At 43.0% G+C, this 27,882-nt stretch overlaps 1 pseudogene across 1 annotated transcript; it reads left to right on the forward strand.

Moving 5' to 3' along the window:
* The first annotated feature begins 402 nt into the window (after positions 1-402).
* LOC143314509 (NACHT, LRR and PYD domains-containing protein 1b allele 3-like) lies at positions 403-27,154 on the forward strand (annotated as a pseudogene). Its single transcript, XR_013075802.1, has 9 exons — positions 403-436; positions 566-739; positions 4,156-4,329; positions 6,895-7,071; positions 8,889-9,062; positions 9,813-9,986; positions 13,555-13,728; positions 15,486-15,659; positions 25,584-27,154. The product of XR_013075802.1 is annotated as an NACHT, LRR and PYD domains-containing protein 1b allele 3-like (transcript).
* The last annotated feature ends 728 nt before the right edge of the window (positions 27,155-27,882 follow it).

The following is a 27,882-nucleotide window of genomic DNA, read 5'->3' on the forward strand; positions in this document are numbered from 1 at the left end:
TGGATGAAGGAGATGAACACATGAACTCAGAGACACTTGAGAAAACTGCTGTCAGTGAACACAGTTTGATTATTGATGATTGATTCTGGTTTGATTCAGGTTTTACTCAGAGTCCTTTTGAATCAGGTTGTCTGACGTTGATGAAATAGGAGTCATTAGATTCATTTAACAGGAGATGAAAAGCAGATGAAGTGACACAAGATGTATTAAAGATGCTCAAAATCCACACAGACACATGACTGAGGTCAGTACAAATGACTGCAGTTAATAAAGTTCAACCAACACAAATCACAGCAGCTGTCAATCAAAACATGACACATATTGACATGACGGTCGTTTGGCAGACACTTTTGTCTGAAGCTGAAATTTGTGGTTCATTATGTTGCTGAAGGAAACTTTGACATGTGGACAGGAGGAGCTTCAAAGCACAAAGCTGGTGACCAATGGCTGAGCAGCTCAGGCTGAGCGACCGACAGCATGTTCAGCTCATGTTAATGTTGTTTGTGACATTAATAAACTGTCAGATTTTATTATTCTCTAACTTTTATATTCTCTGTCATCACAGACTTTCAGACTGTGGACTCTCAGAGACTCACTGTGAAGTCGTGGCCTCAGCTCTGAAGTCCAACCCCTCCCATCTGACAGAGCTGGACCTGAGCTTCAACGAGCTGCAGGATTCAGGAGTGAAGCTGCTGTCTGCTGGACTGGAGAGTCCAAACTGTAGACTGGAGACTCTGAGGTCAGTTCATGTTTTTCCCTCTTGTCCAGTGGATATCCACCAAATTTCAATCCATCACAGATGTTTGAAGTTTCCTTCAGTTCTCTTGTTTTCTGCGTTTGTCTGAGCACAAATCACAACAGCTGTTTTTCAGAGTCTAACAGTCTGAACAGTTTGGCTCAGAGTTTAGTCTGTACTTCATTTGAACTGGTTTAATGAAGGAAACTAGGATTTAAGCTTCAACATCCTCTAAAATTAAATCAACATTTGTAGTTTTTGTTACCTGTGAGACACAAATACACATAAAAAATGAAGGAAGTTCAACACATTTTCAGGAATAATGTCTTTTTATCCAGAACCTTCAGAGCACAGTATTTTACAGGAACTGATGCAGTACATTTACACACAGAGAACCTCTCTCTGACACACACACACACACACACACACACACACACACACACACACACACACAGGAGCACAGAGAGTGTGAAGCATATTTCCTCATGCAGGTGTTTGAAGTGTCGTGTCTGATCTGTCACCAGCGACAGGTGACACTTCAACATGTGATGATGCTTCAGTCAGAAAATGATGTCACTTTGTGTCCTGACTCATCCAGTAAACAGGAGCATCAATAATAAAAGTCTAGATTTGTAGAAGAAGGCACCAGGTTCCATTTAAGATGAAGAGAAGATGGTCTGACTTTGCTCAGTGCACATTTGATCCAGTTCTAGAGATGATTGAGGATGAAGCTCACAGTCAGTCAGCTGTGTGTTGATGGAGACGAGTCCATGAGTTTTTATATGGACTGAAATGATGATTTCTGTCCTAAAGTCTTCTTTATTTCATATTGTCCACTTTGAAACTCTCCAGAAATCATCTGTCATGTTCTCACTCCAGCGTGGGAGCTGCTGCTGTCCAACTAGCTCAACTCTGACTTGCAGAACGACGACTTGAGTGGTGGTTAGCTTTACTTCCTGTTTCCTGTGGCTCTTTACACCATGTGACACAGACAGAGTGAAAACTGTAACTGTGAGACAGAAGAGACACAATCAGCATTTTGTTGGCAGCGTGTGTTTTTCCTGCTGTAAATACATGGAAATCAAACATTTAATGAGAAACCAATCAAAGACTTTTCCATGTAAATAACGTCGTTAACATGAAGTTCAAAGTGCAGCGATCAGACTCTTTCTGTCCATCGTTGCCTCTGTAGCATTGACAGTGTGGATTAGAGCGTTTGCTCTGAAGACTGTGTTGCAGGGCAGGTGATGTGCAGACTCCGACCACAAGGGGGCGGCCGCGCCCGGTCAAGCTGTGTACTGCTGGTTTGACAGACAGAAGTAGAGACTGTCGGAAGGAGTAGTTTTTGCATTGAGTGCATGAAGTTCGTATTGTTGCTGCACGTTAGTTTGTCATCCGGTTGTGAGTCGATGTGCGTCTGTAACCAAGTATCAATTTGTCCCTCTTTCAATAACAACAAACAAAGATGAGAGCAGATTTAAATGTACTCAGCAGGAATTTATTCTCGGTCTGGCAGTAGTGTGCTACCTAAGTCCAATAAAATAAAATAAAAGATTTTATGGACTGGAACGCACCTTCCCTTTAAATCAGTGTCTATTTGTTTAAACCAAAATATGTTCTTTCATTGTAATGACACAAGCACAAAAAAAAAATAAAAAAAAATAAAATACAATAAAATAAATTCTCTTCAGCTTCAATATAAATTACCTGACTCAGTCCCGCAACACAAATAGTTGCCAGCAATATAAATGAAATATCACAAATCAAAACCTTGTGAAATGTCCCTTTTCAATCAGTCTCTTTGCAGTGTTTATCAAAGGTAAATCAGTCCTTTATTTTTGAGCAATGAATAGTCAATCCTCTCCACAAATTGTGGCGATCCGCAATTTGTTATTTCTTAATCCAGGAGAAAGGAAACTCCTAGCAAAAAAAAACAAAACTCCTAACAAAGGAAACAAAGTTTGGGTACCCCAAAAAAAAAATATACTATAGAGCTCTATAGAAAGAAAAGGTTTTCGGATACTCAAGTTGTCCACGAGCAGAGCTGGGTAATGGCTGGCGGCAAGTCCTGGGACACAGCGATCTCTGCCTGGCTCCGGTCCACCCACTAGCAGGAAAAAGTATAATTGGTGACTTGATGTGCAAGACGGCTAGTGGAGACTGGCTACAGCTCGGCCATGTCTTCTCCCCTCTCAGCATTATTCAAGTGCAACCCGCGAACTCTCCTGCTCTGAGATAGCTGCTCTACAGCCGTAAAGCAGAGCTTACTGTTGCGGCTCTTAAAGGGACAGTGTGCCTATTGACACTGAATAACAGGCTGGCTAAATAACCACTGGGTTACACGTCCAGAGAGAAGTGAGTTGCAGTTGTGTTGCGCTCACCAGGTGCGTGTTATTGTCGCGCTGTTCCTCTGTACTTGTTAGATTCAGGTTATTATCCGGTGCTTTGAGTGCGTGTCGCTCATGATTAAAGCGCTCGTTATCGCCAGTCATGATACGAACGGTCATTTATTTTATATTTATATTTCCGTCACTGACCGTCTCTTTTTTTCTCACTTTTACAGAAGTGACGCACACGTATTTCTGTTGACTGTGTGTTTTTAGTTCTCATGTGTTTGAGGAAGTTATGAAGACGTATCATTACTGTGTATACCGTGAGTTGTATTTGGTTATTAATGATAATTATTAATTCTGTTTATTCCAGAACCACACACGTATACACACATGCACAACCACCTTTGTAAGGATGTTCTGAAAATAAAGCACCATAAACGGATCATCAGCCTTCACCTTTGAGTCTTGGGGGAACAGGTGGACTGTGTTCTGACAGACGCGCACTTTGCGACATAGAGAAGCCAGTCAGCTAAATAAGAGACTCTGTATTAGAGTGTATGTAGAAGAGCATGTGGGCAGATTGAGCTGACTTCCTCCAATGACTAACAGGAAGTGATCTTTGTGAGCCCAGAACTCCTGAAGCAGACAAACACTGATCAAAGTCAAAGTCTATCAAAATAACAGTCCATCCAACATTGTGTGTGAAAGGCGACACACCTGTCTGAGCATGTTTCATAAGATGACTCAGGATTATTCTGAATGAGAAGAAACAGAAGAAAATGAAAGTAACAAAGAAACAACACGTCTGATTTGATGGTTCTTCAGACTTGACTGAGATCAGCAGCATGTTATTGATGTGTGTTGACATGAATAGGTGTATGAATGTTGTGCTGACATTTGGATGATGTCTGTAGAAGGCTGACATTATGATGATCCACAGTAACACAATGACAAAGTCACTCTGCTCATTTTAGGGAGAAGCTCATTGATGAGGACAGAGTAATGTTGAGCTCCACATTTACAACCTGAACACATCTGATTGGATTAGAAATGGATTTTAATCTTCATCATTTATTCTTTATTCAGGTTGAGGGGCTGCAGGTTGTCAGAGATCAGCTGTGCTTCTCTGGCCTCAGCTCTGAAGTCCAACCCCTCCCATCTGACAGAGCTGGACCTGAGCAACAACGACCTGCTGGATTCAGGAGTGAAGCTGCTGTCTGCTGGACTGGAGAGTCCAAACTGTAGACTGAAGACTCTGAGGTCAGACACCATTTTTTACTTCTGTTTTGTGATTTTCTCAGTCCCTTTTGTACATTTCTTGAATCATCCTCGACATTTTCAAAACAGCAAGTGTTGTATCTTTGGTTCATTGAGAGTAATGAATTCAGTTATTCATATGGTTCATAATGATATTCATGTAGTTAAATATGTACAGTTAAATGTGAATTTCAATACGATATCAGCAGGAAAATCGTGTTAAGTTACAGATACAGGCCACAGGGTGGCAGTAGTGTTACGTGTCATAATTAGAGTTGACAAGAATGTTATGAAGAATACGGGAGTGTTCTACCAGAAAAAAGGTTTCAGAGGAAGAAGAAAAACAATGCCATGCTAAACCTTTGTGAATGTAAAGCACACGCAGTGTCTTCAGTAAGAGGTAGAAGGACAAACATGATGTCTCTGCCTTTTTTTTTTTTTTTTGGCATAGAAATTGCAGCTAAGTGCTCACAGTAAGAGCATTTCTCAAAACAGTTCGTACAAATAGCAAAACACCGTGGATTACCTGCAGAAGGCTGTTACTTTCTCAAAATCCTTAGTTGATCTCTCAAAAGTAAATATCAGTGAACATGTCAGTGCCATCAGAAGGACGAGTCCTTGTGTCAATGTACAGATAAGACAGTCAAATTGCTTAGTCATGCTGTCAATATAACAGTGACCTCTGGAGGGATGTTCTGATGTAAACTGTGACTAAAGTTTGATGACAGTTATTGTAAATTGTGAGTTACACCTTAGTGTATGTGGGAGATTGGACAAGATTCACATTTGTGCTTTTACTGTTTGTACTGTAATTTGTTGACGGGCTGCGTCACTGTGATACAGAAAGGAAAAGACGGCACTGTATCGCACAAAGAAACAAACCAAAAAACAAAAGTAGAAATGTGAACCGAGGACAATCTCCTGAGGGGAAACTGCACATGCAGAGCTGAAGGAATCACAGAGCAGTCTGCCTTCACCTCCTGACCTTCCACACATTCCCCTTCATTAGAGAAAGTCAAGATTCACCTGGGAGCAATTTACCAATTCAGGACAGATTTAGAAAGGAGTCTAATGGAAATGTCTGGAATTATGTTTGACATTTGATGACAACGTGTTCAGCCATTTTGCATGTAAAGACTTATGCGATGAATCAATGCCTAAATGTTGTGGGGGGTGAGACTATTCAACAGAGACGCATTAGAATACATTTGGATCAACATGACAGAAGCAATGATAATGTAGGAAACTGCAGAGAATTGATCATAATCATTTGATGGATGTACCAAAGCATTTAGATCTTGTTCAAAGAAATGAGAAACTGCTTTTCTGATGATGTGAAGATTGAACAAGTAGTTTTGAGAATTTCAATTGTGATCTGAGAAATGAACCAAAGCCACTGAGAAAAACTGTGATATGATGTGAAAGTTGTGTTGACAGTAAACTGCAGACATGAGGCTGATATTATTCTGATCCACACTGAGTGTCTTCATGCTGAAGTCTGTTTTCTTCTTCGGTGGTTTAGTCCATCGACTGCTGCAGATCAATGTTGAGCTCCACATTTAAAACCTGAACACAACAAGAGAAATGGACACTGGATAATTCTTGGTTTCATCTGATATTCTCCATCGTGGTATTTTTAACATCAACTGAGTGGTGGTTCAGACAAAAGAGGAGATCACAAATGACTCCAGTCACTTGAAACAAAAGTACTTTATTAAAGTAACTGATTTATATAACAATCAAAACAAGCCATCAGACAAAATCAGCAAACTGAATAAAGAAGGATGCTTCTGCTGCTGGGAGAGAGAGACACTGAGCAGCCAGCTTTTGAAGGGTGGCCCAGCCCAAAGCCAGGTGAACTGCATCTACCTGACGACAGTCACTCTGCTTCCTGCTTGCTTCCTGAAATGGGGAGGAGGAGAAACACCACGAGCAGGAACACCAGGCAGAGCAGATAAGGAGTCATCACAATAAATGATAATTAAAATACTTAAATTCCAATGAATCAAATAATAATCTGTGTTTCCACAGTCAGACAATAACAAATATATTCAGTCTTTTTCTTTTCCAACACTTTCCTGAAGCTGTATGATGCTTATACTGACTGAACAGTTGAAAGTGAAGATGCTTTGATTTTATGACTCCACTGTTCCAAACACAAATATTGTCCATGTGTTTTGTTGACATTTCCTCAAACTTCATCCTGACGTATTTGTCCTCTGTGGACACTTTGGGATGTTGAGTGGAGTCTTCAATCAGTTTCTGTGGGTTTTTATTTGTCTTTGGCTGCACAACATGAGTTTGTATAGATGGAGCCACTGGTGGAGCTGGCAGAGTTTAAGAGGTGGAGTCACTCCGTCTTTATTGAAGTAGCAGCACGTTGTCATTAATATTAATGAGATTTGAGCGTTTTGAAGCTGCATCCTGTTGGGTTCAGCTGTTTGGAGTTTCCATTGTCTAAACTTGAACTTTGTAAAGCTTCTTCAGCTCTGAACAGATTATTAACCATTGAATGATTTCAAGCGGGAACATTTTCTTCTGAAGTGACATCATTTATTCTTTATTCAGGTTGAGTTCCTGCAGTTTGTCAGAGATCAGCTGTGCTTCTCTGGCCTCAGCTCTGAAGTCCAACCCCTCCCATCTGACAGAGCTGGACCTGAGCTACAACAACTACCTGCAGGATTCAGGAGTGAAGCTGCTGTCTGCTGGACTGGAGAGTCCAAACTGTAGACTGAAGACTCTGAGGTGAGTTCACTGACTCTCTGTTACTGTTGTAAATCTCACATGTGTTTTTAACAAGTGAAGCTAATTTGTGTTTTTCCATAACATCAGTAAAGTTGTAAATTAGCTTTTGTTCATGTTTTCATGTTTGTTGAAGTAAATTTAGTCTGCAGTCACAAAGATTTGTGCTTGTTAAAGAAAGTGTAGAAAATGTCCACTGTTAGTTGTTGAAGTCAATGAATGTTTGTGATTTTTGGTAAATGGTCACATCTGGATACAGAAGATCCTCTGAAGTCATATTTGTTTGAAATGGATCAAGTTTACTTGATGAAGCAGAAATATTTCTTTGGTTTGTGTTGATTTCAGTGTGTTTTCACAAATAATGACTGATGATTGATATTGATCCTTCACAACACACACACACACACACACACACACACACACACACAGACACACACACACACACAGACACACACACACACACACAGACACACACACACACACAGACACACACACACACACACACACACACCTGCCTCTTCTTCTTTCTTTGACGATGTATTGGGGTCATTCGGGTAATGATCGATAGATTTGCTAAGAAAAAAAAAACTCACAAATCTTTTTTTTCTTTTTTCACTCAGACTTCGGCTCGAGTGTTTCCTCAGTTAAAGTAACGTACCGGTTCCGGTAACGGTTCACATTTACCAAAAGCTGGCAGGTCCGCTCACACACTTACCTTTTTAAGCGCCAACTGCAGCGAGTGGGGAACGGAGGACGGAGAGGGAGGCCGAGGGAGGAGGAGGCAGGGAGGAGGGGGGCGGGGGTGTTACGCTATAGGTTGGGCAGACTCGTTATTCTCCGCTTTTCCACAGTGATTGGCTGAAACTGCTTCACCACGCCGCTGCATCGTGTTGTCAGACATGAGAACCGCACGTGCTCATTTGCCACAGAACTCACATGTCCGCAGCTTTTTGCGTAGTTTAGAGGGGCGAGTCGTACCAGCGTACTTACATGTCAAATTGCGTACTTGCTACGCAAAATGCGTACAGGTTGGCAGGTCTGCAATCAGCTGCCTTCAGGCTGGGAGACACACCCACACCTGATGGACGCAAGCAGAGAGGGGCGTGGCCTGCAGCTCAACTCAGCAGGAATGTTGAGCTCCACATTTAAAACCTGAACACAACAAGAGAAATGGACACTGGATAATTCTTGATTTCATCTGATATTCTCCATCGTGGTATTTTTAATAAGTGATGATAAAAACTTAAATCCAATGAATCAAATAATAATCTGTGTTTCCACAGTCAGACAATAACAAATATATTCAGTCTTTTTCTTTTCCAACACTTTTCTGAAGCTGTATGATGCTTATACTGACTGAACAGTTGAAAGTGAAGATGCTTTGATTTTATGACTCCACTGTTCCAAACACAAATATTGTCCATGTGTTTTGTTGACATTTCCTCAAACTTCATCCTGACGTATTTGTCCTCTGTGGACACTTTGGGATGTTGAGTGGAGTCTTCAATCAGTTTGTGTGGGTTTTTATTTGTCTTTGGCTGCACAACATGAGTTTGTATAGATGGAGCCACTGGTGGAGCTGGCAGAGTTTAAGTGGTGGAGTCACTCCGTCTTTATTGAAGTAGCAGCACGTTGTCATTAATATTAATGAGATTTGAGCGTTTTGAAGCTGCATCCTGTTGGGTTCAGGTGTTTGGAGTTTCCATTGTCTAAACTTGAACTTTGTAAAGCTTCTTCAGCTCTGAACAGATTATTAACCATTGAATGATTTCAAGCAGGAACACTTTCTTCTGAAGTGACATCATTTATTCTTCATTCAGGTTGAGGGATTGTGGTTTGTCAGAGATCAGCTGTGCTTCTCTGGCCTCAGCTCTGAAGTCCAACCCCTCCCATCTGACAGAGCTGGACCTGAGTGAAAACTACCTGCAGGATTCAGGAGTGAAGCTGCTGTCTGCTGGACTGGAGAGTCCAGACTGTAGACTGGAGACTCTGAGGTGAGTTCACTGACTCTCTGTTACTGTTGTAAATCTCACATGTGTTTTTAACAAGTGAAGCTAATTTGTGTTTTTCCATAACATCAGTAAAGTTGTAAATTAGCTTTTGTTCATGTTTTCATGTTTGTTGAAGTAAATTTAGTCTGCAGTCACAAAGATTTGTGCTTGTTAAAGAAAGTGTAGAAAATGTCCACTGTTAGTTGTTGAAGTCAATGAATGTTTGTGATTTTTGGTAAATGGTCACATCTGGATACAGAAGATCCTCTGAAGTCATATTTGTTTGAAATGGATCAAGTTTACTTGATGAAGCAGAAATATTTCTTTGGTTTGTGTTGATTTCAGTGTGTTTTCACAAACAATGACTGATGATTGATATTGATCCTTCACAACACACACACACACACACACACACACACACACACTGATGAAAGCATATTTCCAGATGCAGCTGTTTAAAGGATCAATATATTTGTTATGCTGTAATTCCAGACTTGACTGAGATCAGCAGCATGTTATTGATGTGTGTTGACATGAATAGGTGTATGAATGTTGTGCTGACATTTGGATGATGTCTGTAGAAGGCTGACATTATGATGATCCACAATAACACAATGACAAAGTCACTCTGCTCATTTTAGGGAGAAGCTCATTGATGAGGACAGAGTAATGTTGAGCTCCACATTTACAAGCTGAACACATCTGATTGGATTAGAAATGGATTTTAATCTTCATCATTTATTCTCTATTCAGGTTGGATGACTGCAGTTTGTCAACGATCAGCTGTTCTTCTGTGCTCTCAGCTCTGAAGTCCAACCCCTCCCATCTGACAGAGCTGGACCTGAGCAAGACGAAGCTGAAGGATTTCAAAGTGAAGCTGCTGTGTGGTTTTCTGCAGAGTCCAGACTGCAGACTGAAGACTCTGAGGTCAGACACCATTTTTACTTCTGTGCTGAGATTAATGTGATGTGAAGTCTGTTTTCTTCTTCGGTGGTTTAGTCCATCGACTGTTGCAGATCAATGTTGAGCTCCACATTTAAAACCTGAACATGAGAGAAATGGACACTGGATAATTCTTGGTTTCATCTGATATTCTACCTCGTGGTATTTTTAATAAATGATGATTAAAACTTAAATCAATGAATAAAATAATAATCTGTGTTTCCACAGTCAGACAATAACAAATATATTCAGTCTTTTTTAGGGCTGTCCTAAACCATTATTTTTTCTCTCGATTAATCCATCGATTATTTCTTCGATTAATTGATTAGTCCAGCGAATAATTTGTCAAATTCAGTGATTATTTTTTTGTTTTGACGATTATTAAATTACAAGAACACTTCTAAACACTTTTCTTATTTCAATTCTTTGTTCATTTATATTTGCAAACCCAACAAAGTTTCACTTATTGAAAAGCAAAAAAACCTTTTGAAATTGAAAAAAAAAAAAAAAAACAGTCTTTTCCAAACAGGCATTGAAGTGCAGGAATGTGTGAGCATGTCGAGCCCGAGCAGAGAATGAACAAGAACAAACAATTCAACAATAAATAACTCCTAAATAAACATTTCAGTGGAGTCAGTTGTGGAAGACATTGACTGAGGGAGGAGGAAAAACTGTGCCCCATCAGTTTGCCGAACCCTGAACAACAGACACATGAAGTGCACATCGAAGTATCAGGACAATGATTTTGAAAAGGCACATCTTCTATATTAGTACAGTCACGGACGACAGTGAGCAGACCAGTGTTTCCTCCTGGATGTTTTTAAGCAGCGGGGGCAGGACATCACCCTCACCCCGACTTAAACAGGATCTGGCATACCGTGCTGCGTTCAGGGTCTCTGCTGCTACAGAGAGCTCGCCGGAGCGGCGACGGAGTGCATACAAAAACACATAACACGTGTTTATATCTGTGTGTGGCAGGGCGGTAGATGTTTTTTCTCAGAGTGCAGACAACGCCACCTGGGCTGTTTGGCCCCAGGAAATATTGTTTAATATGTGGAGTCAAGCAACACCTAAGGTCGCACAGGTTCGTGACACAAGGAGTGGCTCGAGACGTGATTCTACTAATGAACAAATTTTATTTTAATCAATTAAACTGACAGTTAACCGTTCATTTTTCTTCAGAATCAGGTGCACATGGTCTATTTAAGTGTCTACTGCTGGAACAAAACCAAATAAAAATAAACTCAAAGCATATAAATCAAAAAGGGAACTTGGACTGGGGCTTACCAGGGCAGCCAGCGGGGAAGGGACTCCACTCTCAACACCACGTGAGACAATAAGGACACCCAAAGTGCACTTCACTGCAAAGGGATGATACCACCACCAGGGGATCAGCTGCCATGCAGCGGGGCCACAGCTCCTGTTCAACACAAACACCAAACCAGTTAGAAGTCCAGCAGCAGACAACATGTTGATGAAATAAACAAAAAGGAACGTAAACTAAACACACAAAAGTTAAATACAAAAAATGACCATACAGTGGACAATGTGCACCATAAAAAAAAAAAAAAACCGACTGTGGCCCAAAGAGTCAAAGCAGGCCTACTGCAGGCGCAGCGGCCAACAGGACTGGAACGGTGCAACAAGACAGTGTAGAGACTCAAACACGAGGGAAACACACAGCAGCTCTGCAGGAGTGGCGGCCGGCTTCAGCAGGGCCGCACAGCGAGGCTCCGAGCCGAAGAGTGGGTCGGAGCGGGGGAGGAGGAATCGGAGCCGCCACGAGGGCAGCTCCACCGTCACACAGCCAGGAACAAACGGAAACTCAGCCACTGCTCGCTCTGGACCCATTTTAACAGGAAGCAGCGGCAGTAAAAGAAAGCAGGCCTACCTCACGGACAAAGCACCACGATGAGCCGGTCCCGAGTGGAGGGCGAGCACCACGAGCCGCCAGTCGACCAACGCGGCGTGCCACACGACACAGAAGAACGAGCTGTGTGCGCCGGCGGTCGGACGAGCAAAGAGGACAACGTGCTTACCGTGAAGCAACGGCAGACTCCCGCTATCAAAGCAGGTGCCAAAAACAGACACAAGTATCCCACGCTGCACACACACACGGACGGACAGACAGACAGACAGACACACACACACACACACACACACACACACACACGCAGACAGACGGACACACACACACACACACACACACACACAGAGGCGCACACACACACACACACACACACACCTGCCTCTTCTTCTTTCTTTGACGATGTATTGGGGTCATTCGGGTAATGATCGATAGATTTGCTAAGAAAAAAAAAACTCACAAATCTTTTTTTTCTTTTTTCACTCAGACTTCGGCTCGAGTGTTTCCACAGTTAAAGTAACGTACCGGTTCCGGTAACGGTTCACATTTACCAAAAGCTGGCAGGTCCGCTCACACACTTACCTTTTTAAGCGCCAACTGCAGCGAGTGGGGAACGGAGGACGGAGAGGGAGGCCGAGGGAGGAGGAGGCAGGGAGGAGGGGGGCGGGGGTGTTACGCTATAGGTTGGGCAGACTCGTTATTCTCCGCTTTTCCACAGTGATTGGCTGAAACTGCTTCACCACGCCGCTGCATCGTGTTGTCAGACATGAGAACCGCACGTGCTCATTTGCCACAGAACTCACATGTCCGCAGCTTTTTGCGTAGTTTAGAGGGGCGAGTCGTACCAGCGTACTTACATGTCAAATTGCGTACTTGCTACGCAAAATGCGTACAGGTTGGCAGGTCTGCAATCAGCTGCCTTCAGGCTGGGAGACACACCCACACCTGATGGACGCAAGCAGAGAGGGGCGTGGCCTGCAGCTCAACTCAGCAGGAATGTTGAGCTCCACATTTAAAACCTGAACACAACAAGAGAAATGGACACTGGATAATTCTTGGTTTCATCTGATATTCTCCATCGTGGTATTTTTAATAAATGATGATAAAAACTTAAATCAATGAATCAAATAATAATCTGTGTTTCCACAGTCAGACAATAACAAATATATTCAGTCTTTTTCTTTTCCAACACTTTTCTGAAGCTGTATGATGCTTATACTGACTGAACAGTTGAAAGTGAAGATGCTTTGATTTTATGACTCCACTGTTCCAAACACAAATATTGTCCATGTGTTTTGTTGACATTTCCTCAAACTTCATCCTGACGTATTTGTCCTCTGTGGACACTTTGGGATGTTGAGTGGAGTCTTCAATCAGTTTCTGTGGGTTTTTATTTGTCTTTGGCTGCACAACATGAGTTTGTATAGATGGAGCCACTGGTGGAGCTGGCAGAGTTTAAGAGGTGGAGTCACTCCGTCTTTATTGAAGTAGCAGCACGTTGTCATTAATATTCATGAGATTTGAGCGTTTTGAAGCTGCATCCTGTTGGGTTCAGGTGTTTGGAGTTTCCATTGTCTAAACTTGAACTTTGTAAAGCTTCTTCAGCTCTGAACAGATTATTAACCATTGAATGATTTCAAGCAGGAACATTTTCTTCTGAAGTGACATCATTTATTCTTTATTCAGGTTGAGTGACTGCAGTGTGTCAAAGATCAGCTGTGCTTCTCTGGTCTCAGCTCTGAAGTCCAACCCCTCCCATCTGACAGAGCTGGACCTGAGCTACAACAACCTGCTGGATTCAGGAGTGAAGCTGCTGTCTGCTGGACTGGAGAGTCCAGACTGTAGACTGAAGACTCTGAGGTGAGTTCACTGACTCTCTGTTACTGTTGTAAATCTCACATGTGTTTTTAACAAGTGAAGCTAATTTGTGTTTTTCCATAACATCAGTAAAGTTGTAAATTAGTTTTTGTTCATGTTTTCATGTTTGTTGAAGTAAATTTAGTCTGCAGTCACAAAGATTTGTGCTTGTTAAAGAAAGTGTAGAAAATGTCCACTGTTAGTTGTTGAAGTCAATGAATGTTTGTGATTTTTGGTAAATGGTCACATCTGGATACAGAAGATCCTCTGAAGTCATATTTGTTTGAAATGGATCAAGTTTACTTGATGAAGCAGAAATATTTCTTTGGTTTGTGTTGATTTCAGTGTGTTTTCACAAATAATGACTGATGATTGATATTGATCCTTCACAACACACACACACACACACACACACACACACACACACACAGACACACACACACACACACCTGCCTCTTCTTCTTTCTTTGACGATGTATTGGGGTCATTCGGGTAATGATCGATAGATTTGCTAAGAAAAAAAAAACCTCACAAAACTTTTTTTTCTTTTTTTCACTCAGACTTCGGCTCGAGTGTTTCCACAGTTAAAGTAACGTACCGGTTCCGGTAACGGTTCACATTTACCAAAAGCTGGCAGGTCCGCTCACACACTGACCTTTTTAAGCGCCAACTGCAGCGAGTGGGGAACGGAGGACGGAGAGGGAGGCCGAGGGAGGAGGAGGCAGGGAGGAGGGGGGCGGGGGTGTTACGCTATAGGTTGGGCAGACTCGTTATTCTCCGCTTTTCCACAGTGATTGGCTGAAACTGCTTCACCACGCCGCTGCATCGTGTTGTCAGACATGAGAACCGCACGTGCTCATTTGCCACAGAACTCACATGTCCGCAGCTTTTTGCGTAGTTTAGAGGGGCGAGTCGTACCAGCGTACTTACATGTCAAATTGCGTACTTGCTACGCAAAATGCGTACAGGTTGGCAGGTCTGCAATCAGCTGCCTTCAGGCTGGGAGACACACCCACACCTGATGGACGCAAGCAGAGAGGGGCGTGGCCTGCAGCTCAACTCAGCAGGAATGTTGAGCTCCACATTTAAAACCTGAACACAACAAGAGAAATGGACACTGGATAATTCTTGGTTTCATCTGATATTCTCCATCGTGGTATTTTTAATAAGTGATGATAAAAAACTTAAATCAATGAATCAAATAATAATCTGTGTTTCCACAGTCAGACAATAACAAATATATTCAGTCTTTTTCTTTTCCAACACTTTTCTGAAGCTGTATGATGCTTATACTGACTGAACAGTTGAAAGTGAAGATGCTTTGATTTTATGACTCCACTGTTCCAAACACAAATATTGTCCATGTGTTTTGTTGACATTTCCTCAAACTTCATCCTGACGTATTTGTCCTCTGTGGACACTTTGGGATGTTGAGTGGAGTCTTCAATCAGTTTCTGTGGGTTTTTATTTGTCTTTGGCTGCACAACATGAGTTTGTATAGATGGAGCCACTGGTGGAGCTGGCAGAGTTTAAGAGGTGGAGTCACTCCGTCTTTATTGAAGTAGCAGCACGTTGTCATTAATATTCATGAGATTTGAGCGTTTTGAAGCTGCATCCTGTTGGGTTCAGGTGTTTGGAGTTTCCATTGTCTAAACTTGAACTTTGTAAAGCTTCTTCAGCTCTGAACAGATTATTAACCATTGAATGATTTCAAGCAGGAACATTTTCTTGTGAAGTGACATCATTTATTCTTTATTCAGGTTGAGTGACTGCAGGTTGTCAGAGATCAGCTGTGCTTCTCTGGTCTCAGCTCTGAAGTCCAACCACTCCCATCTGACAGAGCTGGACCTGAGCTACAACGACCTGCTGGATTCAGGAGTGAAGCTGCTGTCTGCTGGACTGGAGAGTCCAGACTGTAGACTGAAGACTCTGAGGTGAGTTCACTGACTCTCTGTTACTGTTGTAAATCTCACATGTCTTTTTAACAAGTGAAGCTAATTTGTGTTTTTCCATAACATCAGTAAAGTTGTAAATTAGCTTTTGTTCATGTTTTCATGTTTGTTGAAGTAAATTTAGTCTGCAGTCACAAAGATTTGTGCTTGTTAAAGAAAGTGTAGAAAATGTCCACTGTTAGTTGTTGAAGTCAATGAATGTTTGTGATTTTTGGTAAATGGTCACATCTGGATACAGAAGATCCTCTGAAGTCATATTTGTTTGAAATGGATCAAGTTTACTTGATGAAGCAGAAATATTTCTTTGGTTTGTGTTGATTTCAGTGTGTTTTCACAAATAATGACTGATGATTGATATTGATCCTTCACAACACACACACACACACACACACGCACACACACACGCACACACACACACACACACACACACACACACACACACACACAGATGAAAGCATATTTCCAGATGCAGCTGTTTAAAGGATCAATATATTTGTTGTGCTGTAATTCCAGACTTGACTGAGATCAGCAGCATGTTGTTGATGTGTGTTGACATGAATAGGTGTATGCAGTGTTTCCCACAGGATTTTAGGAGACTGTGGTGGGAGGGTCTCTGACCCTCGGGGTTGGGTGTGTGTGTACGTTTTCAAGCCTGATGTATCTCTTTAGGGCATTTTGAGACCACTGAATGTAATATAAATTGCTGTATATGAACATAACATGTTGGTATCATCCTTAAGAACATACAAAGGCATATCAGGAATATTTCAAATTTAATCTTGAAAAAAAAACCATGACACAAAGTCATTAATTCATTCACTCACTCATTCAATCAATTGACACACCCACACCTGATGGACTCAAGCAGAGAGGGGCGTGGCCTGCAGCTCAACTCAGCAGGAATGTTGAGCTCCACATTTAAAACCTGAACACAACAAGAGAAATGGACACTGGATAATTCTTGGTTTCATCTGATATTCTCCATCGTGGTATTTTTAATAAGTGATGATAAAAACTTAAATCAATGAATCAAATAATAATCTGTGTTTCCACAGTCAGACAATAACAAATATATTCAGTCTTTTTCTTTTCCAACACTTTTCTGAAGCTGTATGATGCTTATACTGACTGAACAGTTGAAAGTGAAGATGCTTTGATTTTATGACTCCACTGTTCCAAACACAAATATTGTCCATGTGTTTTGTTGACATTTCCTCAAACTTCATCCTGACGTATTTGTCCTCTGTGGACACTTTGGGATGTTGAGTGGAGTCTTCAATCAGTTTGTGTGGGTTTTTATTTGTCTTTGGCTGCACAACATGAGTTTGTATAGATGGAGCCACTGGTGGAGCTGGCAGAGTTTAAGAGGTGGAGTCACTCCGTCTTTATTGAAGTAGCAGCACGTTGTCATTAATATTCATGAGATTTGAGCGTTTTGAAGCTGCATCCTGTTGGGTTCAGGTGTTTGGAGTTTCCATTGTCTAAACTTGAACTTTGTAAAGCTTCTTCAGCTCTGAACAGATTATTAACCATTGAATGATTTCAAGCAGGAACATTTTCTTGTGAAGTGACATCATTTATTCTTTATTCAGGTTGAGGGGCTGCTGGTTGTCAAAGATCAGCTGTGCTTCTCTGGCCTCAGCTCTGAAGTCCAACCCCTCCCATCTGACAGAGCTGGACCTGAGTCGAAACGAGCTGCAGGATTCAGGAGTGAAGCTGCTGTCTGCTGGACTGGAGAGTCCAGACTGTAGACTGGAGACTCTGAGGTGAGTTCACTGACTCTCTGTTACTGTTGTAAATCTCACATGTCTTTTTAACAAGTGAAGCTAATTTGTGTTTTTCCATAACATCAGTAAAGTTGTAAATTAGCTTTTGTTCATGTTTTCATGTTTGTTGAAGTAAATTTAGTCTGCAGTCACAAAGATTTGTGCTTGTTAAAGAAAGTGTAGAAAATGTCCACTGTTAGTTGTTGAAGTCAATGAATGTTTGTGATTTTTGGTAAATGGTCACATCTGGATACAGAAGATCCTCTGAAGTCATATTTGTTTGAAATGGATCAAGTTTACTTGATGAAGCAGAAATATTTCTTTGGTTTGTGTTGATTTCAGTGTGTTTTCACAAATAATGACTGATGATTGATATTGATCCTACACACACACACACACACACACACACACACACACAGACACAGATGAAAGCATATTTCCAGATGCAGCTGTTTAAAGGATCAATATATTTGTTGTGCTGTAATTCCAGACTTGACTGAGATCAGCAGCATGTTATTGATGTGTGTTGACATGAATAGGTGTATGAATGTTGTGCTGACATTTGGATGATGTCTGTAGAAGGCTGACATTATGATGATCCACAATAACACAATGACAAAGTCACTCTGCTCATTTTAGGGAGAAGCTCATTGATGAGGACAGAGTAATGTTGAGCTCCACATTTACAACCTGAACACATCTGATTGGATCAGAAATGGATTTTAATCTTCATCATTTATTCTTTATTCAGGTTGAGTTCCTGCAGGTTGTCAGAGATCAGCTGTGCTTCTCTGGCCTCAGCTCTGAAGTCCAACCCCTCCCATCTGACAGAGCTGGACCTGAGCAACAACGAGCTTCAGGATTCAGCAGTGAAGCCTCTGTGTGATCTGGTGGAGAGTCCAGACTGTAGACTGAAGACTCTGAGGTCAGTAGAGGGTTGGAGTCAGTCCATGCTGGTCTCAGCAGTGTTGTACTAAACACAGTTAGTATCAAAGCACAGATCCAGTATTTCCTGTAAACCTCCACCTTCTCAGCAGCTGCTTTCCTCAGTGAAGCTGTGAGAGGAGAATGGTGACGGGCTTCAGGATTGGACAGAAAGACAGAGAGGGAACAGTCAGCCAATCAGATGAGCCGGAAGCTTGTTGTGAAAGTACATGAAATACATTTCAAAGTAAAATATGTGTATGTTTACATGAGACTGCTCATCTTCCTCACAGCCAACCCTAAAACACACTCACACAAACACTGACGCACATACACACAGTACATATCCGCAGTGAGGAGCACAGAGTGGTAACCAGTAATGTAACTGGTCACGACATCAGCAGCTTGCTGCGACCCTCATGAATGAGCCAGAGTGTAACTGTGAACGATGTGTACAGCAGTTAGCACAGGGAGCAGATGATGGAGCCCAAACGTGCGTCACACTTTAACCTGAATGGAATCACATGATTGGTCCACAGCTCACGGCCCTGATGCGCGCTGCAAAGACACACGACATAACAAAGCTCAGCGGCTCCGTCCTCCTTCTTTGAAGCAAGCTTCATTCCTGCAGCCTCCTTCTTCACAGTCCAGACTCTCCAAACATTTCTCTCACACGCTGCTCGCTCCTCACTGTCCTGTGAGCGAATGCCTCCAAACCCCCTGATGACCAGATCCTCTCCACCTGGTGCACCCAATCACAGACCTGCCAACCTTGTCAAAATATGTGGAGTACCACTTGTGTTGTGCGGCTTTTTTTTCGCAGACTTTTGCAGCTCCATTGCTTTGCACGCAGTAATTTCCCCGTTCACTGGCTGGAAATCAGTTCTAAAAACAACAATGAAACCTATATTTTTGATTACAGTACCTTTAATAAAGAAAATATAGACATTTTGCCCTCTGTAGTCACATTCTTTAACTATTTCTTAACATGAATATCCAAACCCATCGACAGAAAACCAAAACATGCTGCGTCCTTCTCAGCCATGTGTATACTGTGTCATGACAGCCTTTCAATGGAACACAAACACCTTCAAAACACGGTAACTCTATTAGTTACTTTTTTTGTTCTGTTGACCTTTGACCCTGATGCCCTTTTAACCCTTCCTGGAGTGGAACTGGCTCTGGACTGCGTTGCCTCGTAGGTTGCTGACCGCCTTCTTTAATAGAGCATCACTGAAACCCTCCATGTGACAGATGGTCCCTTCTGCAGCCATGCTCACCTGTCTGGTCCCCAAAGCACTGATCATGTCAGTGTTCAATACTTATTGAATTCAAATTCATTAAAATTATTTTACATGTACTTAATTAAAATGGGAATCATTTATTTTGTACATTGCAATAGGTGTTTTTGTTTTCAAGAATGTAATCATTAAATTGGCTTACAGCACATTTGCACACATCAGCGGGGCTCATTCAGAAACCACCTGCAGCTCCTGGAGGCTGATGTCCACATCATAATCGCACACTGTGCAAAATTAATGAGGAGGAACTTCAGAGGGTCGGAGGCATGGCCACTGTTCTTCATATTTACTCAGAAACTTCTGGGGACATGGACCCTCTTCTTTTGGCAGGTCTGCTGTCCTGTCCCTCCGTCTTCATCGTCCTCATCTGCCATGATGGTGGCTGCAAAAGATTTGTTGTTCCATGTTTAAACTGTAGGAATAATCACATTCCTCCGTATATACAGGACGACTCTGTCTGCAATGGATAGAAAGGTTAAACACACACACACACACACACACACACACACAGACACACACACTGACACACACACACAGACAGACACACATAGAGACACACAGACACACACACACACAAACACACACACACGCACACACACACACACACACACGCACAGACACACACACAGACACGCACACACACACACACACACACACACACACACACACACGGACAGACAGACACACACACACACACACACACACACACACACACACACAGAGACACACACACACACACACACACACACACACCCAGACAGACGGGGACACACACACACACACACACACACACACAGAGACACACACACACACACAGACAGACGGACAGACACACACACACACACACACACACACACAGACAGACACACACACACACACACGCAGACAGACGGACACACACACACACACACACACACACACACACACACACATACACACACACACACACACACACACACCTGCCTCTTCTTCTTTCTTTGACGATGTATTGGGGTCATTCGGGTAATGATCGATAGATTTGCTAAGAAAAAAAAAACTCACAAATCTTTTTTTTCTTTTTTCACTCAGACTTCGGCTCGAGTGTTTCCACAGTTAAAGTAACGTACCGGTTCCGGTAACGGTTCACATTTACCAAAAGCTGGCAGGTCCGCTCACACACTTACCTTTTTAAGCGCCAACTGCAGCGAGTGGGGAACGGAGGACGGAGAGGGAGGCCGAGGGAGGAGGAGGCAGGGAGGAGGGGGGCGGGGGTGTTACGCTATAGGTTGGGCAGACTCGTTATTCTCCGCTTTTCCACAGTGATTGGCTGAAACTGCTTCACCACGCCGCTGCATCGTGTTGTCAGACATGAGAACCGCACGTGCTCATTTGCCACAGAACTCACATGTCCGCAGCTTTTTGCGTAGTTTAGAGGGGCGAGTCGTACCAGCGTACTTACATGTCAAATTGCGTACTTGCTACGCAAAATGCGTACAGGTTGGCAGGTCTGCAATCAGCTGCCTTCAGGCTGGGAGACACACCCACACCTGATGGGCGCAAGCAGAGAGGGGCGTGGCCTGCAGCTCAACTCAGCAGGAATGTTGAGCTCCACATTTAAAACCTGAACAGAACAAGAGAAATGGACACTGGATAATTCTTGGTTTCATCTGATATTCTCCATCGTGGTATTTTTAATAAGCGATGATCAAAACTTAAATCAATGAATCAAATAATAATCTGTGTTTCCACAGTCAGACAATAACAAATATATTCAGTCTTTTTCTTTTCCAACACTTTTCTGAAGCTGTATGATGCTTATACTGACTGAACAGTTGAAAGTGAAGATGCTTTGATTTTATGACTCCACTGTTCCAAACACAAATATTGTCCATGTGTTTTGTTGACATTTCCTCAAACTTCATCCTGACGTATTTGTCCTCTGTGGACACTTTGGGATGTTGAGTGGAGTCTTCAATCAGTTTCTGTGGGTTTTTATTTGTCTTTGGCTGCACAACATGAGTTTGTATAGATGGAGCCACTGGTGGAGCTGGCAGAGTTTAAGAGGTGGAGTCACTCCGTCTTTATTGAAGTAGCAGCACGTTGTCATTAACATTAATGAGATTTGAGCGTTTTGAAGCTGCATCCTGTTGGGTTCAGGTGTTTGGAGTTTCCATTGTCTAAACTTGAACTTTGTAAAGCTTCTTCAGCTCTGAACAGATTATTAACCATTGAATGATTTCAAGCAGGAACATTTTCTTGTGAAGTGACATCATTTATTCTTTATTCAGGTTGAGTTCCTGCAGGTTGTCAGAGATCAGCTGTGCTTCTCTGGTCTCAGCTCTGAAGTCCAACCCCTCCCATCTGACAGAGCTGGACCTGAGCAACAACGAGCTGCAGGATTCAGCAGTGAAGCCTCTGTGTGATCTGGTGGAGAGTCCAGACTGTAGACTGAAGACTCTGAGGTCAGTAGAGGGTTGGAGTTAGTCCATGCTGGTCTCAGCAGTGTTGTACTAAACACAGTTAGTATCAAAGCACAGATCCAGTATTTCCTGTAAACCTCCAACCTTCTCAGCAGCTGCTTTCCTCAGTGAAGCTGTGAGAGGAGAATGGTGACGGGCTTCAGGATTGGACAGAAAGACAGAGCGAGAGAGAGAACAGTCAGCCAATCAGATGAGCCAGAAGCTTGTTGTGATCATGTGTTTGAGTCGATGTGAAGACGTCTGTTGTTGTTGTGTTCGTGTCTCCAGCAAATAAAGCTGGATTCCAGCTGACAGCATTCCAAGATGTACAGAGACAGAGGTCCTCCTTCATCACACTGTCCAACCATCAAATCTGATCTCAGAGTGTTTGTTCTCTCAGTTCAGCACTGAAGAACTGATCAGTTCATGTCAGCTTATCACCTGCTGAAGATCTTTTTTCTGACCTCCAGTGGTTTAAGTCTCACTTTGCTGCAGTGATGAAGAAGAGTACTACAGGCTGTGACCGTACACTGTGACTTACTTTGGTCACAAGTGGAGGAGAAATGAAACAGACTTTAATGATGAGAGAGCTGATGTTCAGTCTGCTCTGTTAGCTTTGTGCAGATATCTTTGATAGAAGCCTCCTAAAAGGCAAATGAAGTCACAAACTCTGCTGCTTTTAAATTTAGCAGCAGTTCACAGGTAACAACAGTAAATCCATCACTGAACTGTCTCTGCAGTCATGATGCATTCAGGGACTCTCTGCACTTTATTTCCACTGTGTACTTGAGTGAAATCTGCAGAGTAAACAGACTTGATGGCCAAAGTCTCTGCAGGTGTGTGAGCTTCCAGCTCAGTGTGTTCACTCCAACATGTTAACATGAGAGCTGAGAGGAAGCTGGCTACGCTACACAGCCGCTGCACTTGTGGTCTGAACAGGACTGAAGTCCCTGCTGCTCTTTATACTGGATGTGCTGCATCACTGACTGCCAGCTGATGAAGGAGTCTCTGTGAACTCTGACTGATGACGTCTGTTGTCTGTCTTCTTCTCTCATCAGATGGAAGTGGTCTCACTTATAGTGTTAACGATCAGAAAGGTGATTGGCCAAGAGCCGATCAGCTGTGTCCTGATGATCCAGAGAGGTCAAAGCAGCAGCAGCAGCAGCTTGTGTGTGGAGAGGCTCTGACTGGGCCGTGTTACTGGGAGGTCGAGTGGAGAGGAAGAACAGCAGAAGTTGATCTTATTTATGTAAAGTTGTGGTTGTGGTTAGAAACATGAATACCAACTATTTCTCATTTATTTCTCATTTATTATGTGTACATGAAACGTGAACACAGTTTGGATTCAATCAAGGCTTTTCTGAAGTTTCTCAGACGACGACAAACAGATTTGTCTGAAAAATGGAAACAGACTCAATGAATAAATGATGATGAAACATGACAAAAACTTCCAGTGAAGAGCTGAAGACATCAGATCAGTGTGGAGTGATGAAGAGGCTGTAATCTTCCTCAAGTTAAAACATGAAACTAACAGAAATGTCTGATTTGCATCATGTTTTCCACGTGGTTTTTCATTTAACTAACTGTGTCTGAAAATGTATTAATCAGAGTCTCTTTAGTGATGGACAAGACTGAAAGTGAAAATTTGGGTTTTGAAACCAGAAAAATTAGATTTTGTTGATTGAGACTAAAAAATCATCCTGAATTTTATCCATCAGTGTTTGAACACCATCTCTTTCACTGTGATGTATGTAAACTAGTGTGTGACAGTTGTGTTGTATAAAAACATGATCTCAGTACACATGACGTGTCCTTCAAAACATACCTGCTCCTGCAAATGACCTGAGACGATCTCATCAGACTGTATCTGTCAGTAATCAGGTTAGAATCGATTGTGTGCCTTCGTTAGCCAGCAGGAGGAGACGTTTGCTTTGTGACGCTCAGAGTGGTTAGAAAACAGTCAAATCTCTTCATGGATTTGTTTTTGTTCCAGTGGAAACTGCTGCTGTTCTGTTCTGCTTTTTGGATTTACAGCATATACTTGTCATCATATCTTGGCCAGAATAATTAAAAATACATTTAAGGGATTCTCATCAAAGTGTTTATTGTTTATGTTGGAACATTAACATCATTTGTAATATTGATGTTGTTTAACAGGTGTTGAATGGTTTCAGGTGGGCGGGTGAAAAAAATGAAGAAAATGTGTTTTTGTGAGTGAGTGAACGAAGGATTCACATTTATGACTGAAATTCAAGACATTTTAAGGCTTTTTAAATATTTTTTCTGTTATCTGACCTGAAACAAGATCTGTGCTAAATGTGTCTGTTTCTGTGACGACGAGGAAAACCTGGGCGGCCATGTTTGTAGTTCTGTTCCTGAAAAGGTGGAAACAGTTTGAGGACAGACTGGATTTCCATATTTGTACGTTTCCGGGTCCGTGTGTGAGGACGTTCTGGAGCTGAACTCTCGTGAACTCTGGTCTGCCGGACTTTGGTCGTCGTTGTTTTGTCCGGAAGTGATGAAGAGCCGGAAATGTGCCGGTATACGCCATGTGAGACAGGCTGTGCTGGTGTGCGTGCGCCGACAGGAAGGAGACGGAGATCAGCTGATTTACAGGAAGAGGGAAGTTAGGATGGAAGTTATCAGGAGGTCTCCTAACTCTCCGCATCCGTCAAGGTTTGTAAAACGTTTCTCAGTCACATTATTTGAGATTCACGTTCATGAACAGTAAACGGTCTTTATCATCGCTGCGCTCAAGCTCGCGCTGGACCGTTTCACGCGCGCACTCCGAGTTTGGAGGCGGCCGCTTTGACCGCAGTTTATATCAAACTACTTTTAAGTTTTATGGGTCACATTGATTTTCCTTGTTCTGCTTTGTTCTCTCAGGGCGAAGAAACAGGTGAAACAATGAAGCCAGAAACAGGAAGTCAGGATGACTCACCTGGACACTGATGAGTTTACCTGTGATTCAGTCTGGGATGAAACTGGAAAAGCCTCTAGAAGGAGAGGAAGAGGAGCAGCAGCGTTCTTCAGGCTTCCAGCATACAGATCTCCTTTCTTTCCTGTCTTTTTCTACGCAGGTGACACATGTTATATCAGAGAGCCGTCCAGATGGCGGACAGACGACTTCCTCCTCATTGGTCAGGCTGCTGCCTTAAAGCGTGTCCTACGAGGCCTCCGCGCTTTGGGAGATGACCTCGAGAGGAGCGACGACTCCTGGTTGGCACACGCGATTCGGCCTTTAGACGGGCCTGAAAACATCCGCTTCTTCATTCACATTGAAGCCATCGTTACTTCTTTTGTTCACTTTTTACTGCGACGTTTACGCCCTTTAAGTATTTTCTCAAGGACTCATGGGAGTGAGCGTAACGCCCCGCAGAAGACGGAGCAGCTTGCTTTATGTGAGGAAACCTCAGCTGAATCCTCCCTGCCGCGCCATCTTCACCTCCTGCACCCCACAGATCCCCTGGGCAGCAGGAGTGACTCCAGCTGCTGGCCTCCTTCTCCCAGCACGAGTCAAACATCCTCTGCAGAGAGCTCGAGCTCACCTGACGTGCTGTTAACAACCAGCTGTGAGGAGTTCACGCCTGATATCGCCGCCGATGAAGACGAGGAAACCTACAGGTTCCGCTGCTCCTGCCCAGGCCTGTACCAGTGCAGTGTGACAGGCCTGGTGTTCCACATGGACGGAGAAGGGGACGTGGTTTACAGGACGGTCCCTTGGAACGGGAGGCTTCTGTCCCAACACCACAAGCGGCCTGCAGGACCCCTGTTTGACGTCGTGTGTGCAGCAGTCTGTGCGTCAGCTTCATCTCCCACACTGTGAGATCCTCTCCACAGGGGGACGTCACTTCCTGTCAGCTGCTCATGAGAGTGATGAGGGCATAGAGTTTATCACCCCTCACGAGGTGACAGAAACTCACGTCATCATCGACATCACAGGGTTTTCTGCTTTCGGTAACGTGAAGGATGAAGACTCACCGCCCGACCCGGTGCGAGCGCTGGTTCTGCTGTTCTACAGGCCCCCGGCCGATCCTGACCCCACGTCCGTCCTCAGTGTGTTGTTGCTGCCGAGGAACGTGGTGCTGCGGGATGTGCTGCGCACCAGGAAGAAGTTGGTTGGAGATGAGAGCTACATAGAGACGTCCCCGCACTGTAAACTGCAGCCCGAGCAGGAATACGCTCTGTCCACTCGTCCTGAAGACGAGTCCGTTCTAGTTCAACCGACAGAAGCGGAGTTTGACTGTGACAACTATGACAACTACTTCCCGTCGTTCCAGGTGAACTTAGAGAAGATCGTGAAACACGTGAAGCTGCTGCTGAGAGAAGCCAACAGCTCCTACAGCGTCTGGGAAAGACGAGTTTGTCTTTCGTCCTCCGGAGTGAAAAGGTCCCGCGGGCCGAGCGCTCTGAATCTCCCTCCGAATGAGAAGCTGTTGGAGGTGCGGAGCAGCTTCATCGATGGGATATCAGGACCTGTCCTCAAAAGTCTGCTGGACAGACTGCTGGAGACAAAGGTGATGACGGATTCTGAGAGGGAGTCAGCGGACGACACGCCCAACAAAAGAGACAAAGCTCGTCGTGTCATCGACGCAGTGAGGAGGAAAGGCCAAGCTGCCAGTTCAGAGATGATTGAGTTTCTGTGTGAGGCCGACCCCTTCCTCTGTGAACACCTTGGCTTGATCTGAAGCCACGTGAGCAGGTGATGCGTGCAGAACACGCTGACCTGCTGCTTTGAAACTCCTCATCCTGTAGTTTGAATCTGATCGTGACCTCGTGTGCTTGAAGTTGAACAATGTTTTTCATCTTGGTGTTCAGTTCGTCTCTGACGACTCTTAATTTCCCTCCAGGTGAACAATGAAGTCTTATTTTATTGAACCTTAAATGATCTCATTTCACTGCATCTGAAAATAATAACTCTCTTTATTTGGTGTTATGTCTTCATCCGCCAGCAGGGGGCGGTGTGTACCTGTAATGGTCAGAGTGAGTTTGGGCTTCAAGTCTTTATTTTTACTGTCCTGAAACATGATGTGAGGCTGCTGCTTCAATAAAAACAAACAAACAAACAAGCAAACAAACAAACAAACTTGTCCAGTGTTGACCTTGACAGACAAAGTCCAGTCCAGCTCGGGGTGCAAGGCTGACATTGTTTTAATGTTGGATTTCATCAGGATTCACGTTTATGACTGAAAGTCTGATATTTTGACAAAATTCAACTGAAGATATTTTCAGACGACTTTTGAATTTTGGCTGTTTTCCAGCAGCTGATTGGCTCTTCAAAGGTATTTTCTTGATCTGACAGATGTCTTCTGTCTGCCTGTCATGTTGAAGATGTTTCTTTATATTCCATATTTTCACACAGAGGAGCACAGAAACAGATCAACACTTTAAAAAAGAGATTTTACAGCTTCGGTTCGTTCATCTTTGCACTGCGTGTGAGCAGTGAAGCAGTGATGTTATTTATTACTGTGACATGAGTCTCATGTTGGTGGTGGAGGACGTTGAACACGTTCAGTCTGCTGGATTGAGGGTTTGTATTTGGGGATCTCACTGTGAAACTCTGCCTTTGAATTGGAGAACAGCACGACTTTTTCAGCACTTTCTGGCTTTTTTTCACATCAAACAATTCATTGAATACCTGAGAAAAATAACAGTAATGACCATATCATTATTGTTGTTGCTGGTTGTGGTAGTGGTCACAGTAAGTAGGGCTGCGACTGATAATTATTTTCATTCTATTTTCATATTATTCGTTGTATTATTTTCATTTTACAAT

The sequence above is a fragment of the Chaetodon auriga genome, chromosome 21 (genome assembly GCF_051107435.1).
Source record: "Chaetodon auriga isolate fChaAug3 chromosome 21, fChaAug3.hap1, whole genome shotgun sequence".
In the NCBI taxonomy this organism is placed as follows: Eukaryota; Metazoa; Chordata; class Actinopteri; order Chaetodontiformes; family Chaetodontidae; genus Chaetodon; species Chaetodon auriga.